Source organism: Felis catus, chromosome C1, assembly GCF_018350175.1.
Source record: "Felis catus isolate Fca126 chromosome C1, F.catus_Fca126_mat1.0, whole genome shotgun sequence".
Taxonomy (NCBI): Eukaryota; Metazoa; Chordata; class Mammalia; order Carnivora; family Felidae; genus Felis; species Felis catus.
In genome coordinates, this window is record NC_058375.1 from 160,132,306 (window position 1) to 160,152,622 (window position 20,317).

The window sequence follows — 20,317 nt, forward strand, 5'->3', positions numbered from 1 at the left end:
ATATTAACAGTCCTTTGATGATCATGGTCTATACCCATTAATTCATTAGAAGGTTGCAAAATGATCGTATACTATTTTTATCATTCCTTCTTCACTTATTAGCTTAACTCTATCAAGAAAACTTCCTCTTGTCAACAGTTTTACTGGCCTGAGGTATAGTTTTTACAGGAAAGGCAGAATAAATGCTTGTTTCCTAGCATTCACCAAAGATGATCAATTTTTTTGTTTGTTTAGCATCATTATAAATTCACAGATTTTAATGTTTCATTCCATTGCAGTTATTATTTATTCATCTTGATGCTTAAATTGTCCCATTTTTGGCTCATGGGAACCTCTTCAAATTGGTTTCTGAATCCTTTTGTCATTACCCCATAGTTCTTCATAGCTTCCTTGCTTTCTAATATGACAAAATATTCCAAGCTCATCATAATCATTTCCTGCCCCAGTTAATTAGCCATTTACCCAAAAGGCCGATTCCTTTTGGTGGAAAGTTGTGTTTAGAAACTACAGTCTGAGGTCGCCTGGATGGCTCAGTTGGTTAAGCATCCTACTCTGAATTTCGGCTCAGGTCGTGATCTCCCGGTTTATGAGTTTGAGCCCTGCCTTGGGCTCCACGCTGTCAGTGCGGAACCTGCTTGGGATTCTCTGTCTCCTCTCTGCCCTCCCCAACTCATACTCTCTCTCTCTCTCATAATAAATAAATAAACATTAAAAAAAGAAAGAAAGGAAGGAAGGAAGGAAGGAAGGAAGGAAGGAAGGAAGGAAGGAAGGAAGGAAGGAAGAAACTACAGTCTGGGTGCTAGGAGAGACCAGTGAGCCTGGGTTCATCATTATCTTAGGCTTTTCTAGTAGATAGAAACCAGGAAATATTTTTTTAATAGAAAATGAATCATGCATTTATATTTCTAATTCAAATTTAGGATTACATGGTTTTTATTTAAATTCTCTGATTTTATATTTGTCATTTTTTTTAATGTTGACAATCTTGGCTCCTCTTGAATTAACATGATTACTTATTTGCTTTTTCCTATTACATACATAATAGTTTAGAATAAACTATGCCAATATTACTAACAATATGACTACTGGAAAAAATTTAAGTTTGTTTATTTTTGCAGTTCTTTTTGTCTTAGAGTACATCCCAGTCAAATTATGTTTTAAAATATCTTGAGGATGCCTGGGTGGCTTGGTCATTAAGCATCTGACTCCGACTCAGGTCATGATCTCATGGTTCATGATTTGAGCCCCGTTTTGGGTGAACTCATGCCCCACTTGGGGTGAGGTTGAGCCTCGCATCTGGTGAGCCTGGATTCTGTCTGTCTGTCTGTCTGTCTCTCTCTCCCTCCCTCCCTCTTTCTCTCTCTCTTCTTCTGCCCCTCCTAGGATTCTAGGATTATCTCTCTCTCTCTCTCTCTCTCTCTCTCTCTCTCTCTCTCTGCCCTCTCTCTCTCAAAACACAAAAAGAAAAGAAAAAACACTTTGAAATAGTTCTTCTCTGTACAATAAAGCTGCCTACTCAATACACAATTAGGTTTACTAACCTCATGTTTTAATTTTCATAGTTACTCCATTTTATTTTAATCATGCAAAACATTCACATGATTCCAAAATCACATCTCTAAGTAAGGTAATTTTAGAAATGTCTGGCTTCTGGTACTATTCCCTCCGTTTGCTCCTTCCACCTCTCTGGGATTTTTTTTTTTTTTTTTTTTTTAGATTGGATGTTGGCTTATCTTCCACTTAAGCTATAAATCTGGAACATTAAAAAATTACCGTGTACCCTGAGTCACAAGGATTGCCATCTTATTTCAGCAGGGCTCATCCCATCCTTCTTTCTTTCCATTTGATTTGCCCAAAATGAGGATGATAGCAGCAATGACTCCAATGACAGTTTGCATAAGTGTGGCTCTGGTCGGCAGTTGGAAATACCAAGTTGTTTCCTACTACTTTTATGTTTGTTAGGGTCACAAAGTAGATCTGAAACCATTTCGTATTTTCTGCTGACATATCCTCTGCTCTCTCAGAAGCAGAACCGTTGCAGCAGTGAAATAGCAGCATCAAAACTCTTGTACCCTCAGTGAGAGCATCAGGACCCTGCATTTACTGAATCCTGGAAAAGGAAATCATTTGGGGAAATAATTTAGCCCATCACTCTGCTCAGATCTGCACTTAATGCATTTTAGGTAACTATTATGATCAACACCAAAAATATACTTGTAATAGAGCTTCATGTGTGGCAGCCATGAAAGGCACCTCCTAGATCTGCAACTGCAGGGGAGTGTAATTGACTGATGTTCCCGTGCTGGTGTGCTCTGAAATCCACCGCGGCATTAAAAAAAGTAGCATCTTTATTGAGATATAATGCACATACCACAAAACTCACCTTTTAAAGTATGTAATTCAATAGTTTTTACTACAGACACAAAGTCACGCAACCATCCCCATTATCTAATTTCAAAGCATTTTAATCACTCCAGAAGGAAGGTCTGTGCCGTGAGCAGTTGCTTCACGGCCCCTACTCCCTCCAGCTATGGCAACCACGAACCTGCTTGTTGTCTCCATGGGTTTGCCCAGCTTCAGCATTTCATGTAAATGAGATCATTCAACATGTGGCCATTTATGTCTGGCTTCTTTGGCTTGCCACAGTGGCTTCAGGGTTCATCCATGATACAGTATGTATCAGTGCTTCATGCCTTCTTATTTTTCTGTTTCGTTTTGCCCTTTTTGAAATTGTGGTAAAATACACATAACATAAAATGTACCATTTTAACCATTGCAAGTTCAGTTCAGTAATGTAAAGTACATTCACATTGTTGTGCGACCCGTCTCCAGAACTCTTTTCATCTTGTAAACCTGGAAGTCTATACCCATAAAACAGCAGCTCCCTACCCCCTCCCCACCACGGCACCTGGCGGCCACCATTCTACTTTCTGTCTCTATGAGTTTGACTATTCTAGGTGGTCCTCATACAAGTGGAATCATATACTATTTGTCTTTATTTTTACCTTTTTATTTTTTAACTTTATAATGTTTATTTATTTTTGAGAGAGAGAGAGTGGGGGAGAGGCAGAGAGAGAGAGAGCGCGCGTGAGGGAGAGGCAGAGAGTGAAACACAGAATCTGAAGCAGGCTCCAGGCTTTGAGCTGTCAACATAGAGCCCAACACAGGGCTCAAACCCACGAACCATGAGATCATGACTTGAACCGAAGTTGGCTGTTTCACTGACTGAGCCACCCAGGCACTCCTTACTTGTCTTTTTATAACTGGCTTATTTCACTTGGCAAAATGTCTTCCAGGTTCATCATATTGTAGCATATGACAGAATCTCCTTCCTTTTTAAGGCTGAATCATATTCTGTTATTTATTTCCTTTTATGACCAAATATATTCCATTGTATGGATAGACTACATTTTGTTAATCCATTCATCAGTTGATGAACACTCTTTGGTTAATATGAACAATACTGCTATGAACATTTGTGTGTAAGTTTTTGTGTGGAAATAGGCTTTCAGTTCTCTTTGATATATACCTGGGAGTAGAATCACTGAGTCTATGTTTAACTTACGAACTGTCAAACTGTTTTCCAAAGCAGCTCCACCATTTTACATTCCCACCCACAATGTGTGAAGGTTCCAAATTCTCTACATCACAGCCAGCTCTTGTTTTTTGTGGGTTTTTTGTTTTTTTTGTTGTTGTTGTTTGTTTTTTTTTTTTTTTTAGTTTATGTATTTATTTTGAGAGACTGTGCCAGTGGGGGAGGGGCAGAGAGAGGGAGAGAGAGAGAATACCAAGCAAGCTCTGCACTGTCAGTACAGAGCCTGGTACGGGGCTCCAACTCACAAACCATGAGATTATGACCTGAGCCAAAACCAAGAGTCAGATGCTTAACCGGCTGAGCCACCCAGGCAACCCTATTGTCCATTTTTTTTTTTAATTTTTTTTTCAACGTTTATTTATTTTTGGGACAGAGAGAGAGACAGAGCATGAACGGGGGAGGGGCAGAGAGAGAGGGAGACACAGAATCGGAAAAAGGCTCCAGGCTCTGAGCCATCAGCCCAGAGCCCAACGCGGGGCTCGAACTCCTGGACCGCGAGATCGTGACCTGGCTGAAGTCGGACGCTCAACCGACTGCACCACCCAGGCACCCCTATTGTCCATTTTTTTAATCATAGCCACCCTAGTGGGTGTGAAGTATATCTCACTGTGGCTTTTATTTGCATTTTCCCAATGACTTATGATGCTGAGCATCATTTCATACTTATCGGCTATTTGTATATTTTCACTGGAGAAATTTCTGTTCAGATCCTTTGCTCATTTTTAATTGGGTTTATTTATCTTTTTATTATTGAATTATGTTCTTTGTATGTTTTGGATACAAGTCCCTTATCATATAAATCCGATAAGGACAATCACCATTTTGTCCATCATAGCAGTTACAGAGACTGTGATGTTCATAGCAATTCCCATCCAGTGGCTGAGTAGGGCAGGGATACTACGGCAGGCTCATTCCTAGGCAATATGGGATTTCTCAACTTTGGTTCAAGGTGACTCTGGCTCAAAAGTCATCACCTCCATAGCATATTTTGGCTAAGGACTTCCCAAAAGCTTTACTAAACCTTCCTGGGACTGCTTGGTGGTGTAGGATCCTCCCATCCAATCTTCTCTCCCTTTCCTCTTCACTGGGATCAGACTTACTTTGCAGTCTGACAGTTCTCAGCCTTTTTCCATTCCTGCCCCCATATTCTCTCACATCATCACTTTCCCTAATAAAATCTCAGCACATCTAATCTTGTCTTGGGGTCTGCTTCTTAGAGGACCTGGACTAATATACCATGCAATGGCAATGTCTACACTAAAGAATCAGTTTAAAAGTTCAAGGCCGAAGTCCTTCTTTAATGGATGTCAGCAGTGACCAGAGACAACCCCAAAAGTAGAGATTTGAACTCTCTAGTTTGCTATGATGTTTCTACTCAGTGAAAAGAGCAATGATATTCCAGCCAGATATATTCTACAAGCTCTGCCACTTGTTTAATTTTATGATTTCGAGCAGTTATTTTACCTTCCTATGCTTTAGTTTCCTTCTCTGCAAAATGTGCACAACAGTGCTATCTCCTCGTACTGTTTGGAAGATTAAATAAAATAATGTCAAAAGCATCTAGCAAAGTGCTGGCATATAGTAGGAGCTCACCAAATGTTAGTTTCCTTGCCAAATCCTCTCAGTGGGGCCTTAGCAACATCACACTTGGTTGTTTGAAGGAAAGTAATAATTTCTGTCTAATGAGTCACACCCACACTTTATAGGAGTGAGCAGAGTGTTAAGTATCAATTTTCCTCTTGCCTATCTCTCAGGCTCCCTTTCCTTGGTCTATTCTGCCCAGCCATTGCCCCCTTGGGTTCCTGGACACTAGATGAATGAGCTTTTTTCAGCAGTGTTCCAAAAGTAGGTCCCAGGCTCAGAGCTACCTGGCCACCTGCACTGGCAAAACCTCTCTTCCTCCTCCTCACCTCACCAGAATGTTGTGTTGCTCTTTCCCTGTCCTATTACTTTTCCAAATGCTATGCCCCTTACCCCTAGTTTTAACCAGCTTACATCTTTCTTTTTAAAAAAAAAAATCGTTAAAGTCTGCTCCTTTCTATTCACACGCATCATCTTGGCACCTCCCCCACTCTCTTCACTTCCACAGACACTCTAATTTCGAAGGGTCTTGGTGGTAAGGACGAGTTTCAGAGAAAGTCTCCAGTCATCATAGCATATCCTACCCCAGCAAAAACCATGTTGTGGTTGGAAGTGTGGGTTATGGGTATATCCTGAGGTGTGGTGAAGATTACAAAGTTATTTTTTTACCTGCCACATACATAGAAAATAAAAGTGTAGGTTTAACTTTTAAAACTTTAAACACTGTAAACCCCCTGTTACCTAGAAGTGTTCTAGACAGCATTATTTAAGAGCTGAGATCATACCCAGAGAAAAAGTACGTTTACTCCATGTTAAGTAAAGACCTGCAATAAGGTATAGGATTCTGTGCAAAAAGAAAAAAAAAAAAAAGAGTAGAGTGACACTGTGGAGCAGATAGGACCCTAAAACGGGACCAATAGTCAAATAATTTGTTTTTTACTACCATACCATTTGTCTGGTCCACACCTGATGAGTAGATAAAAATCTCAGGGTACAGGTCTGCTACAGAGAACAAAAGAATCTTAAAGGATTGGACTTCTGTTCAAAACTAACTCAGTTGTTTGGTATTAGTTTATCTACCATCTCACATGCACAAAGTGCTTGTGTGCACTACTCTCTTACAGTTATAGTGGTGTATTTTTTGATCTTGTAAATAGTAAGTGCTCACTGAAACAAAAATCAAATATAGAAAATTATAAAGGTCTAAAACAACAAGCACAACAAATTATAAAGGTAAAAACCACCGAAAATCTTACCCTCCAGAGATAGCCACTGTTTCTGTTTTGACAAACATCTTTCCTGGAATTTCTATATACAACCTGTGTATCTTAATATTCTTCAAATAAATCTTACCTAGAGAAGACAAAGGTGGGGGAGGTGAGGAAACACTACTCATTTAGGACACATACACAACACTTGTGTTGCCTCAGAGCTAACATTCTCAGAGGAGAGACAAACACAACACGGAACTCTCCCAGGAACTTGAATTGCCTCTGCCAGACTCCTCAGAATTTCTCTCATTCCTTTTTTCCCCTCCCCTTTGGGTCACCTTCTCATAAGCACCGGGAACATGTTAGGTCTTGTTTCTTTCTCTTGGGACCATGTTGCGTTTCAGTGGCACAGAGGCCATCTTCTCTTTTTCCTCCACATCAGTTTTTTTTTGTTGTTGTTGGGTTCCTCTTCTGTTCTTAGGTCAAGAAATTTCTAACTTGGAGGTCATTTCAGGGAAGCTTGAAAGTAAAAACAGGTCAGTTTTGAGTTTATGGAAACATTTAAACACCTGATGTTTTTCTTGGAAGCCTTTAGTATCTAGGCTCTTGGGAGCCTTGTGGATACCATTATACACAGGAGGAGAGCTTCCTGCATTTTTCACTTTTATAAGTATACAAAACAAATGTTTGGAAGAGTAAAGTGACGTCAAGCTAAATTGTCTTTCCTTACTATTTTAAATTACGAAAAATAAAACCACTACACATATCAATGATTCTTAAAGTTTAGAGTGACTAATAATCATGAGAGGAGCTTGTTAAATAAGCAGATTCTTAGGCCTAAACCCCAGAAACCCAATCAGGTTGTCTGGGGTGTACCCTAGAATTTGCATCTTTTTTAAACGTTTATTTATTTATTTTCAAAGAGAGGGGAGACTGGGTGGTTCAGTAGGTTAAGCATCTGACTTCAGCTCCAGTCATGATCTCACCACTTATGAGTTCGAGCCCTGCATTGGGCTCCGTCCTGACAGCTCAGAGCCTGGATTCTGCTTCAGATTCTCTGTGTGTCTCTCTCTCTGCCCCTTCCCCACTCACGCTCTGTCTCTTTCTCTCTCTCAAAAATAAATGAACATTAAAAAAATAAAAAATAAAAAAAAGAGGGAGAGAGAGAGCAGGGAAGGGGCAGAGAGAAAGAGAATCTCAAGCAGGCTCCATGCTGTCAGTACAGGGCTCGAACCCATGAACCATGAGATCATGACCTGAGCAGAAGTCAGATGTTCAACCAACCGAGCCACCAGGTTTGCATCTTTAACAAGCACAATTGGGATTCTGAGAAAGTAGCTTTCTGCTGTGGGTTCAACTGTGTCCCCCTAAAAGGCAAGTTGAAGTCCTGACCCCTGGTACCTGTGAACATGGCCTTATTTGGAAGTAGGGTCTTTGCAGATGTAATCAAGTTAGGATGAGGTCATATTGGATTAGGGTGGGCTCTAAATCCCAGACTGGTGTCCTTAGAAGGAGAAAGAAACAAGACAGAGACACACAGGGAAGAAGGCCATGTGAAGATGGAGGCAGAAGTTGAAATTATGCTCTCGTACACTAAGGAACACCAAGCAACCACTAGAAGCTAGAGGAGGCAAGGAGACCTTCTTCCCCAGAGTCTTCAGAGGGAGTCTGTCCCTGTTGACACCTTTCTTTAAGCTTCTAGCCTCCAGAACTGTGAGAAAATAAGTTTCTGTTGTTGTAAGCCACCCCAGTTTGTGATGGCAGCCCTAGGAGATTAATACACCCTCACACTTCACTCTGAGAAACACTGATAGGGGCACCTGGTGGTTCAGTCAGTTGAGCATCCGACTTTTGATTTCGGCTCAGGTCATGATGCCATGGTCTTGGGATCGAGCCCCATGTCGGGGTCTGCTCTGAGCGTGGGGCCTGCTTAAGATTCTCTCTGTCTCTCTCTCCCTCTGCCCCTCTCCCCTGCTTGTGCATGCTCTCTCGCTCTCTCCCCAAAATAAAATAATAAAATAAAATAAAATAAAATAAAATAAAATAAAATAAAATAAAATAAAATATAAAAAAAGAAGTACTGCCTTCCACAGCAAATACAAACATGGAAAATGCATATTGATATAATGTACTTGATATTTGGTACTATAATATTTCAAATTAATTAAAAACTGGAAGCCTTACAGTCAAAAAGAATGAAATCTTGCCATTTGCAACTACATGGATGGAACTAGAGGGTATTATGCTAAGTGAAATTAGTCAGTCAGAGAAAGACAAATATCATATGACTTCACTCATATGAGGACTTTAAGACACAGAACAGATGAACATAAGGGAAGGGAAGTAAAAATAATATAAAAAATAGGGAGCGGACAAAACATAAGAGACTCTTAAATATGGAGAACAAACAGGGTTACTAGAGGGGTTTTGGGAGGGGGGATGGGCTAAATGGGTAAGGGGCATTAAGGAATCTACTCCTGAAATCATTGTTGCACTATATGCTAACTTGGATGTAAATTAAAAAATAAAAATAAAAATTAAATAAATAAATAAATAAATAAATAAATAAATAAATAAATAAATAAATAAATAAATAAAACTGGAAGCCTTACCCATGGATACCTTAGTTTGCATGACAAACATCTGACTATGGTTAATAATCTAGAAAGACCCATTTTTGTTGTAGGAATTAAGGACCAGTACCATCTAAAACATTTTAAAGTAATTGTATCAATATTCTATGGGTCTGTAACAGATTATCACAAGTTTAATGGTTTACAACAACACAGATTTATTAGCTTACCATTCTGGAAGTCACAAATCCAAAATGGGTCTCACTGGGCTAAAATCAAAGTGGTGGCAGGGCTGTGTTCCTTCTGGAGGCTATATGCGAGACTTTGTTTCCTTGCCTTTTCTGGCTAGAGGCTACCTGCATTCCTTGGCTTGGGTCCTCTTCTATCTCTAAAGCCAGCAATGACTGACTGAATCTTTCTCACATCACATTACTTTGACGCTGACTCTTCTGCTTCCCTCCCACGTTTAAAAACCCTTGTGATTAAGTTGGGCCCACCCAGATAATCTAGGACAACCCTATATTAAGGTTAGCTAATTAGTAACCTTTATTCCATCTGCAATCTGAATTTCTCTTTGACTATGCAATGTAACATATTCACAGGTCTGGGGATTAAGACATGGATAGCTTTAGGAAGCCAGTATTCCGCCTCCCACAGTATCCAATCTTTGGATTCATTCAATATTCTTTGTCATTTCCTCCTTTTAAAAATCTTCACAGGGATGCCTGGGTGGCTCAGTCAGTTAAATGTGAGATTCTTGATTTCGTCTCAGGTCATGATCTCACCGTTGGTGAGACTGATCCCTGCAATGGGGCTCTGCGTGGACAGCGCAAAGCCTGCTTGGGATTCTCTCTCTCCCTCTCTCTCTGCACTCTCCTCCTCAAAATAAATAAATAAACTTAAAAAAAAAACCTAAAAAGTCTTCACAATGACTCTTTGAGAGAAGTAGGGCAAATATCATAATTTTCATTGCTGTTTTGCAAATGAAGTAAGAGGTAGTAAGAGGTAATGATAAACCCCACATCACTGAGGCAATTTGCTTATTCATTCAACACATATTTATAAATAATAGTAAAGTTGGGATTCAAACTTAGATACCTAACTCTCCCAAGTTCTGTCTCCACCATTTGACTCTGCTCTATTCCTGAAATGAATAAAAATCATGGCCAAGGCAACTGATTGAGATATTTAAGTCTCCTACAGTTGTAAAAGATTCACACACAATAAAGATCATTCTCTTCTCTTCTCTTCCTGCTTTCTGCAAGGAGAGCCAAACCCTTGGATTCTTGGGGCCAGCCTCTTTTTTTTCCAACCCCATAAACTTATATACCCCATCACTCTCCCTTTCAGGGAAGAGGGTTAAAATCTTCTTAGGGGCTTTTAGGCGCTACTCAGGGTTTTGTTTTAAAGGTTAACCCTTGCAAGAGCAAAGCTAAACTTTATTCCTGAGAGCATAGTGAGGTGGCTGATTTGTTAGTTAGAGTGTGGTGGGTCCCCCAGAGTGCAGAATACTAGCTCCCTTGAGACTGGGAGAGGGAGCAATTAGGGTTATAGTAGTTTCTGTGAGTATTGTACCCCTGGGACCTACTTATAAGCAACACTTCGGATGGAGGTGTCTATATGAATATCTTAATGCAGCTGGGTCCATTGTTGATGTTAAATATATATGTTTAATAAATAAATGTGGCCAAAATTGGCTTTCAATGAAAAATTCACTAGGGGTGCCTGGGTGGCTCAGTTGGTTGAGCAACCACCTCTTGATTTCAGTTCATGTCATGATCTCACGGTTTGTGGGATCCAGCCCTACTTGGGCTCTGTGCTCACAGCATGTTGCCTGCTTATGATTCTCTCTCTCTCTCTCTCTCTCTCTCTCTCTCTCTCCCCATCCCTCCTCTATTCACACACACTCTCTCTCTCAAAATAAAGAAATAACCATTAAAAAAAGAAAAAATTAATTAAGCAGTAATTTTGTTGTATCTTCCTGTGATCATTAAATTTTGTGTGCAAACTCAGCTAGGCTATGCTACCCAGTTGCTGGGAAGGTATTTTATAGATATGATTAATATCTATAGTCAGTTGACTTTAAGAAAAGGAGACTACCCTCGATATTGTAGGTGGGATTTATCCAATTAGTTTTAGATCTTAAGGGCAAAAACTGAGATTTCTTAAAAAGGGAATTGGGCCTCAAGACTATAACATAGAAATTTTGCCTGAGTTTCCAGGCTGCTGGTCTGCCCTATGCATTTCAGATTCAACACTGCATCATGAACGCATGCCTAATTTCCAGCATACCGACCCACCCTAGATTTCAGACTTGCCAATTTTTTGGCAAGTCTCACGAGCCAATTTCTTTTTCTTTTTTCTTTTCTCCTCTTTTCTTTTCTTTTCCAGGAATATAATTTAGTGATTAATTACTTACCTATAACACCCAGTGCTTCTCCCAACAAGTGCCTTTCTTAACACCTGTCACCCATTTAGCCCATCCCCCCACCCAACACCCCACCAGCAACCCTCTTTAAGAGTCTCTTATGGTTTGTTTCCCTCTCTGTTTTTATGTTATTTTTGCTTCCCTTTCTCTATGTTCATCTCTTTGTTTCTTAAATTAGACACAAGTGGAATCATAGGATATTTGTCTTTCTCTGACTTATTTTACGTAGCATAATACACTCTAGTTCTATCCACATTGTTGCAAATGGTAAGATTTCATTCTTTTTGATTGCCAAGTAATATTTCATTGTATATATATACCAGTCTTCTTCATCCATTCATCAGTTGATGGACATTTGGGCTCTTTCCATACTTTGGCTATTGTCATAGTGCTGCTATAAACATTGGGGTGTATGTGTCCCTTAGAAACAGCACACTTGTATCTCTTGTATAAATAAGTAGTAGATTATTTGCTGGGTCATAGTGTAGTTCTATTTTTAGTTTTTTGAGGAAGCTCCACACTGTTTTCCAGAGTGGCTGCACCAGTTTGCATTCCCATCAGCAGTGCAAAAGAGTTCCCCTTTCTCCACATCCTTGCCAACATCTGTTGTTGCCTGAGTTGTTAATTTTAGCCATTCTGAATGGTGTGAGGTGGTATCTCATTGTGATTTTCATTGGTATTTCCCTGATGATGAGTGATGTTGAGCATCTTTTCATGTGTCTGTTAGCCATCTAGATGTCTTCTTTGGAAAAGTGTCTATTCATGTCTTTTGCCCATCTCTTCACTGGATTGTTTCTTGGGTGTTGATTTTGATTAAGTTCTTTATAGATTTTGGATCTAAGCCTTTATCTGTTATGTCAGTTGCAAATATTTTCTCCCATTCCATTGGTTGTCTTTTAGTTTTGCTGATTGTTTTTCATCACTGTGCAGAAGCTTTTTATCTTGATGAGGTCCCATAGTTCATTTTTTTATTAAAATTTTTTTTAAGTATTTATTTATTTTTGAGAGAGACAGAGACAGAGACAGAGAGTGGGGGGATGAGAGCAGAGACAGAAGGAGACACAGAATCTGAAGGAGGCTCCAGGCTCTGAGCTGTTAGCACAGAGCCTGACACAGGGCTTGAACTCATGGACCACAAGATCATGACCTGAGCCCAAGTCAGACGCTCAACTGACTGAGCCACCCATGTGCCCCCCAATAGTTCATTTTTTATTTTGTTTCCCTTGCCTCTGGATACATGTCAAGTAAGAAATTCTGTGGCTGAGGTCAAAGAGGTTTTTGCCTGTTTTATTCCCTAGGATTTTGATGGCTTCCTGTCTTATACTTAGGTGTATCATCCATTTTGAGTTTATTTTTGTGTATGGTGAAAGAAAGTGGTCTAGGTTCATTCTTCTGCATGTTGCTGTCCAGTTTTTTCAAAACCATTTGCTGAAGAGACTGTCTTTATTCCATTGGATATTCTTTCTTGCTTTGTCAAAGATTAGTTGGCCATATGTTTGTGGGTCCATTTCTGAGTTCTCTATTCTGTTCCATTGATCTATGTGTCTGTTTTTGTGCCTGTACCATACTGTCTTGATGATTACAGCTTTGTAATACAGCTTGAAGTCTGGAATTGTGATGCCTCCAGCTTTGGTTTTATTTTTCAACATTACTTTGGCTATTTCTTTAGCTTTTCTGGTTCTGTACAAATTTTAGGATTGTTTGTCCTAGCTCTGTGAAGAATGCTGGTGTTATTTTCATCAAGATTGCAGTGAATATGTAGATTGCTTTGGGTAGTATCGACATTGTAACAATATTTGTTCTTCCAATCTATGAGCATGGAATGTTCAAAAAATGGAAAAATTTTTGGTGTCTTCTTCAATTTCTTTCATAAACTTTCTATGCTTTTCAGTGCTATAGATTTTTTACCTCTTTGGTTAGTTTTATTCGTAGGTATTTTATGGGTTTTGGTGCAATTGTAAATGGGACAAATTCCTTGATTTTTCTTTCTGCTCCTTCATTATTGGTGTATAAAAATGCAATCGAGGGGCGCCTGGGTGGCGCAGTCGGTTAAGCGTCCGACTTCAACCAGGTCACGATCTCGCGGTCCGTGAGTTCGAGCCCCGCGTCAGGCTCTGGGCTGATGGCTCAGAGCCTGGAGCCTGTTTCCGATTCTGTGTCTCCCTCTCTCTCTGCCCCTCCCCTGTTCATGCTCTGTCTCTCTCTGTCCCAAAAATAAATAAACGTTGAAAAAAAAATTAAAAAAAATGCAATCGATTTATGTACATCGATTTTATATCCTGCAACTTTCCTGAATTCATGTATCAGTCCTAGCAGTTTTTTTGGTAGAACCTTTTGGGTTTTCAATATAGAGTATCATGTCCTCTACTAAGAGTGAAAGTTTGACTTCTTCCTTGCCAATTTTGCTGCCTTTTATTTCTTTTTGTTGTCTGATTGCTGAGGCCAGGACTTCCAACACGATGTTGAATAACAGCGGTGAGAGTGGACATCCCTGTTGTGTTCCTGACCTTAGGGGGAAAGCTCTCCATTTTTCCCCATTGAGGACTATATTAGTTGTGGGTCTTTTGTATATGGCCTTTATGATCTTGAGGTATGATCCTTCTATCCCTACTTTTTTGAGGGTTTTTTTTTTTATGAAGAAAGGATGCTATATTTTGTCAAATGCTTTTTCAGCATCTTTTGAGAGGATTGTGTGATTCTTATCCTTTCTTTTATTAATGTGATGTATCACATTGATTTGTGGCTATTGAATAAGCCCTGCATCCCAGGAATAAATCCCACTTGATTGTGATAAATAATTATTTTAATGTATTGTTGAATCTGGTTTGCTAGTATCTTGTTGAGAATTTTTGCATCCATGTTCGTCAGGGAAATTGGTCTGTAGTTCTCCTTTTTTAGTGGGGTCTTTTGTCTGGCTTTGGAATCAAGGTAACACTGGCCTCATAGAATAAGTTTGGAAGTTTTCCATCCATTTCTATTTTTTGGAACAGTTTCAAAAGAATAGGTGTTAACTGTTCTTTAAACGTTTGGTAGAATTCCCCTCAAAAGCCATCTGGCCCTGGACTCTTGTTTGTTGGAGATTTTTGATTACTGATTCAATTTTTTTACTGGTTATGGGTCTGTTCAAATTTTCTATTTCTTCCTGCTTCAGTTTTGGTAGTTAATATGTTTCTAGGAATTTGTTCATTTCTTCCAGATTGCCCAATTTGTTGGCATATAATTGCTCATAATATTCTCTTAATACTGTTTTTATTTCTGTCGTGTTGGTTTGTTCTCTCCTCTTTCATTCATGTTTTTATTTATTTGGGTCCTTTTTCTTTTTGATCAATCTGGCTAGGGGTTTATCAATTTTTGTTAATTCTTTCAAAGGACAAAGTCCTGGTTTCACTACTTTTTTTAAATATATATAATTGATTTTTGTTCTAGTCTTTATTTCCCTTCTTCTGCTGGATGTGGGCTTTATGTGCTGTTCTTTTTACAGCTCTTTTAGGTGTAAGGTTAGGTTGTGTATTTGAGACCTTTGTTCCTTCTTTAGGAAGGCCTACATTGCTATATACTTCCCTCTTATGACTGCCTTTGCTGCATCCCAGAGGTTTTGGACTGTCGGGTTTTCGTTTTCGTTAGCTTCCATGTATTTTTTAATCTCCTCTTTAATTTCTTGTTTAGCTCATTCATCCTTTAGTAGGATGTTCTTTAATCTCTAAGTATTCATGTCTTTCCAATTTTTTTCTTGTGGTTGATTTTGAGTTTCATAGCTTGTGGTCTAAAAATATGCAAGGTATGATCTCAATCTTTTTATACTTGTTGAGGGCTGATTTGTGTCCCAGTATGTGATCTGTTCTGGAGAATGTTCCACGTGCACTTGAGAAGAAAGTGTATTCTGCTGCTTTCAGATGAAATATTCTGAATGTGTCTGTTAAGTCCATCCAGTCTAGTGTGCCATTCAAAGCTGTTGTTTCCTTGTTGATTTTCTGCCTACATGATCTGTCCATTGCTGTAAGTGGGGAGTTGAAGCCTCATACTATTATGGTATTATCAATGAGTTTATTTATGTTTGTGATTAACTGATTTATAGATTTGGGTTTTTCACTTTGGGGGTGTACATATTCACAATTGTTAGATCTTCGTGGACAGACCCCTTTATTATGTTATAATGCCCTTCTTGATCTTTTGTTACAGAATTTATTTTAAAATCTAGTTTGTCTGAAAAGAAGTTAGAGTGGAAGAGAGCCAAAGCATAAGAGACTCTTAAAAACTGAGAACAAACTGAGGGTTGATGGGGGGGGGGGGAAGGGTGGGTGATGGATATTGAGGAGGGCACCTTTTGGGATGAGCACTGGGTGTTGTATGGAAACCAATTTGACAATAAACTTCATATATTGAAAAAAAATAAAATAAAATCTAGTTTGTCTGATAGAAATATGGCTACTCCAGTTTTCTTTTGATGGCCATTGGCATGATAGATGGTTCTCCATTCCTTTACTTTCAATTTGCAGCTGTTTTTAGGTCTAAGATGAGTCTCTTGTAAGCAGAATATAGATGGGTCTTATTTTCATATCCATTCGGATATCCTATGTCTTTTGATTAGAGCATTTAGTCCATTTACATTTAGAGTATGTACTGAAAGATATGAATTTAGTGCCATTGTGTTGCCTGTAGAGTTGGTGGTTATGGTGATGTTTTTTGGTCCTGTCTAGTATTTGTTGCCTTTGTCTTTTTTGTTTTGTTTCATCTTTTCTCCACTCAGAGAGTCCCCCTTAAAATTTGTTGCAGGCTGGTTTAATGGTCACAAACTCCTTTAGTTTTTGTTTGTCTGGGAAACTCTTTATCTGTCCTTGTATTTTGAATGACAGCCTTGCTGGATAAAGAATTCTTGGCTGCATATTTTTCTGATTCAGCACGTTGAATATATCCTGCCACTAATTTCTGGCCTGCCAAATTTCTGTGGATTGGTCTGTGAACCTGATCATCCTCCCTTATAGGTTGAGGACTTTTTTCCTTGCTGCTTTCATAATTCTTTCCTTGTCTGTGTATTTTGTGAATTTGACTGTGATATGCCTTAGTGATGGTCAGTTTTTGTTGAATCTAATGGGAATTCTCTGTGCTTCTTGGATTTTGATATCTGTGTCCTTCCCCAGATTAGGAAACTTTTCCACTATAATTCTCACATAAACTTTCTGCCCCTTTTTCTCTCTCTTCATTTTCTGGGACTACTATGATTCAGATGTTATTCCTTTTTAATAAGTCACTGCCTTCTCTAAGTCATGTATCATGATCTTTTGCCTTTGTTTTCCTCTTTTTTTCCCGTTTTATTATTCTCCATAATTTTATCTTATGTATCATTGATTCGTGGCTCTGCTTCGTCTATCCTTGCCATTGTGGCAGCCATTCAAGATTGCATCTCAATTATAGCATTTTTAATTTTGGCCTGAGTATATTTTATTTCTTTTATCTCTGCAGAAAGGGATTCTCTGGTGTCTTCTATGCTTTTTTTCAACCCCAGCTAATATTATTATTCTCGTGGTTCTATATTCTGGTTCAATCATATTACTTGTATTTGTGATGATTAAGTCCCTGGCTGTCATTTCTTCCTGCTCTTTATTTTTGGGTGAATTCTTTTGTTAATACAATAAAAAAATTAAAATTAAAAAATTAAAAACAAGACAAAAAATCAAATAAAAGAAGCTAGATCCTAGGTGTGTTTCAGTCTGCTTGTTGAAAGATGCTTGATGGAATAGAATAAAATAGAGAAAAAAAGGAAAGGAAAGGGGAAAAAAGGTAAGAAAAATTAAAACTAAAATAATATATAATAAAATAGAATAAAATAAAGAAAATGAAATATAAAAGTAAATTTTAAAAAATAGGGTAAAGAGATCATTTCTCTTTCTGTATCCAAGAAAGAGAAATAAAAATGAAAACAATATAAGCAAAAACAGAAGAAAAGAAAACAGATACGTGAACCAGCAAACAGAATGAAACCCGGATGAAGTTACATCCAGTTTCCCCTAGAACTGAAACTATGAAGCACTCTATAGTCCATACACTAAGCAGTTGGAGTGACTTGTGCTGGTCTTCTGGGGGATGTGCTAGGAGGGCACAGTTGGGCGGAGGCTGGTGTTTTATGGCTCTGTTCTCCACTTGGTGGTGCTGCTTACCTTACCGAGGTGGATCACTGTATGTGTGCACATGCGCATGGGTGGGAGAGATGGAAATGGCTTCACCCAGCTCCCTAGTCTCTGGTGCAGGAACTTTGCAATCAAACACCCCTCCTTTGTCGCAGGCCTTTGTCCACTCACTTCCTCCACCCTATCCATGTCTGCCTGCCAGGCATCACCTCCCTCCAGCGTTTCATCTGAGATGGGGTTGTGTTTCAAAACCTCACACTTCAAGACCCGCACAGCTTGGACCTGTGCTGACTGTGGTGGACGGTCTCACTGAGCAATGCCCGGGTGCCAGCTTGCCCCAGAAATGTTTGTGCAGTTGCACAATAACAGAGGTTCAGAGATTATGGCAAATCACGACACACAGCCAGCACCAAGTTTCGCTGCACTCTGGCATCTTTGTCCCAATACTAGCAAACTGTGCGTGCTCTCTGGGGTCCACTGGGACCTTTGCCTGTGGGGAGGCCATATGACCCCTACCAAATGCACTCCAACAGGGGAAATGCTTCTCCCCGTGTGGCACATGGACCCCTCAGACCGTGCTGCCTGCTCCTCAGGATTTGCCCTACTTCCTCCCCAGAACACTGCCAGGCGCTGAGCTCCAAAACTTCAGACTCTGTGCTTACTGTTTATAGAATCCTGGTGGTATTGAAACCCTCTCCTTTCTCCCTGTCTTGTTCAGTCCTCTGCAAGTGTTTTCACCCTTTATCTCTCTCTCCAGCTATTTTGGGGGAGGAGTGCTTTTCTTGCATGACCCTGATGTGCCGCACTCTCCTCTTCCTTTTTTTCTCTCTGTCCTCTCTCCATGAAAATGGCTCTCTACCTTCCATGGCTTTTCTCTCTCCCAGATCACCTTTCTGCACTGTGTACCTGCTGAGTTCAGTGGCTCAAGTTATGCAGATTGTTGCATTAATCCTCAGATCAGTTTCCTAGGTGTTCAAATTTTTTAGTGCTGATCTTGCTGTGTTTCAGGGATAAGACACGCTCTGGGTCTCCATGCTCCTCCACCATCTTAACTCAGCCTTTTTTTCCCTCATGAGCCAATTTCTTAAAATCAAACTGTGTGTGTGTGTGTGTGTGTGTGTGTGTGTGTGTGTACACAACACAGAGGAAACACAACTATCACTTACTTATAAAAAGACTCATTGTAAAGTGATATATGAAAAAAAAGAATACAGATCTAGTATTAAACTAGAAGATGCTAGAAACCAAGAGTTGTCATCTGTTCTGCTGAATTTTAAAGACAGATGGTTTTTTAAAATCCTAAAGTTGCTGGAGCACCTGGGTGGCTTAGTCAGCTGAGCATCCAACTTCATCTCAGATCATTATCTCATGGTTTGTGAGTTTGACGCCCGCGTCAGGCTCTGTGCTAACCGCTCTGAGCCTGGAGCCTGCTTTGGATTCTGTGCCTCCTTCTCTCTCTCTGCCCCTCCCCCACTTGCACTCTGTCTCTGTCTCTCTCTTTCAAAATTAAATAAACATTAAAATTGTTTTTTAAAAAATAAAATCCTAAAATGGCTATTTGAGCCTGGTCAGTGTTCTACATCCTGATTTTTCTTTACACTGTCTGTGCCCTATGGAAAGTCTCCATTCTGCCCCACACAATTTGAGCCAGCTTAAGCAAAAAGGGAAATTTGTTCACTCCCACAGAAGTGCTGGAGCATTGACAAAATGGTCTGCAACCTGGACTCATACTTTCTGGTCTTGTCTCTAATTTCCATGCAAATATGCCTTATTCTCTTCTACTCTAGATTGAATTTCTCCATGTTTTGGAGGAACATGGCTTCTGGCAGTTCTAGGCTTTCATCTTTCCACCTCCCCAACTTTAGAGCATGGGTCAGCAAACTTCCTGTAAAGGACCAGATAGTAAATACTGTAGACTTTGCAAGTAGTGGTCTCTGGTGTCTCTTATGTGGTCTCTGTTGCAACTTGCTCAGTTCTGCCACCGTAGCATGGAAGTGGCCATAGATAATACACAAATAAACAAGTCAGTTTCTGTTCCAATAAAAACTTTGTTTATAAAAATGAAACAGTTCCAATAAAACTTTGTTTACAAAAACAGGCAACAGATGAAATGGAATATTTGCAAAGCATGTATCTTATAAATAACTCATATCCAGAATATATTTTAAAAAATTCTCGGGGCGCCTGGGTGGCTCTGTCGGTTAAGCGTCCGACTTTGGCTCAGGTCATGATCTCACAGTCCGTGAGTTTGAACCCTGCGTCGGGCTCTGTGCTGACTGCTCAGAGCCTGGAGCCTGTTTCAGATTCTGTGTCTCCCTCTCTCTCTGCCCCTCCCCTGTTCATGCTCTGTCTCTCTCTGTCTCAAAAATAAATAAAAAACGTTAAACAAAATTTAAAAAATTCTCTCAACTCAACAGTAAGAAAACAAGTGATTCAATTAGAAAATTGGTGAAAGACTTGAATAGACACTTTCCCAGAGAAGATATATAGGTGGTAACTAAGCACATGAAAAATGTTCAAAATTTCTAGTCATGGAGAAATGCAAATTAAAACAGTAAGATACAATTACAAACCTATTGTAATGATTAAAATAGAAATACTGACAGTACTGATAACTTGAAAGTATGCAAAGAAGCTGGATACTTCATGCGTTTCTGATGAGAATGTAAAATGGTACAGCCACTCTGGAAATTAATCTGACCATTTCTTAAAAAGTTCAATGTATACTTGACATATGATCTAGCAATTGCACTCTTGAGTATTTATCCTAGAAAATGAAAACTTTTTACACAAGAACTGTACAT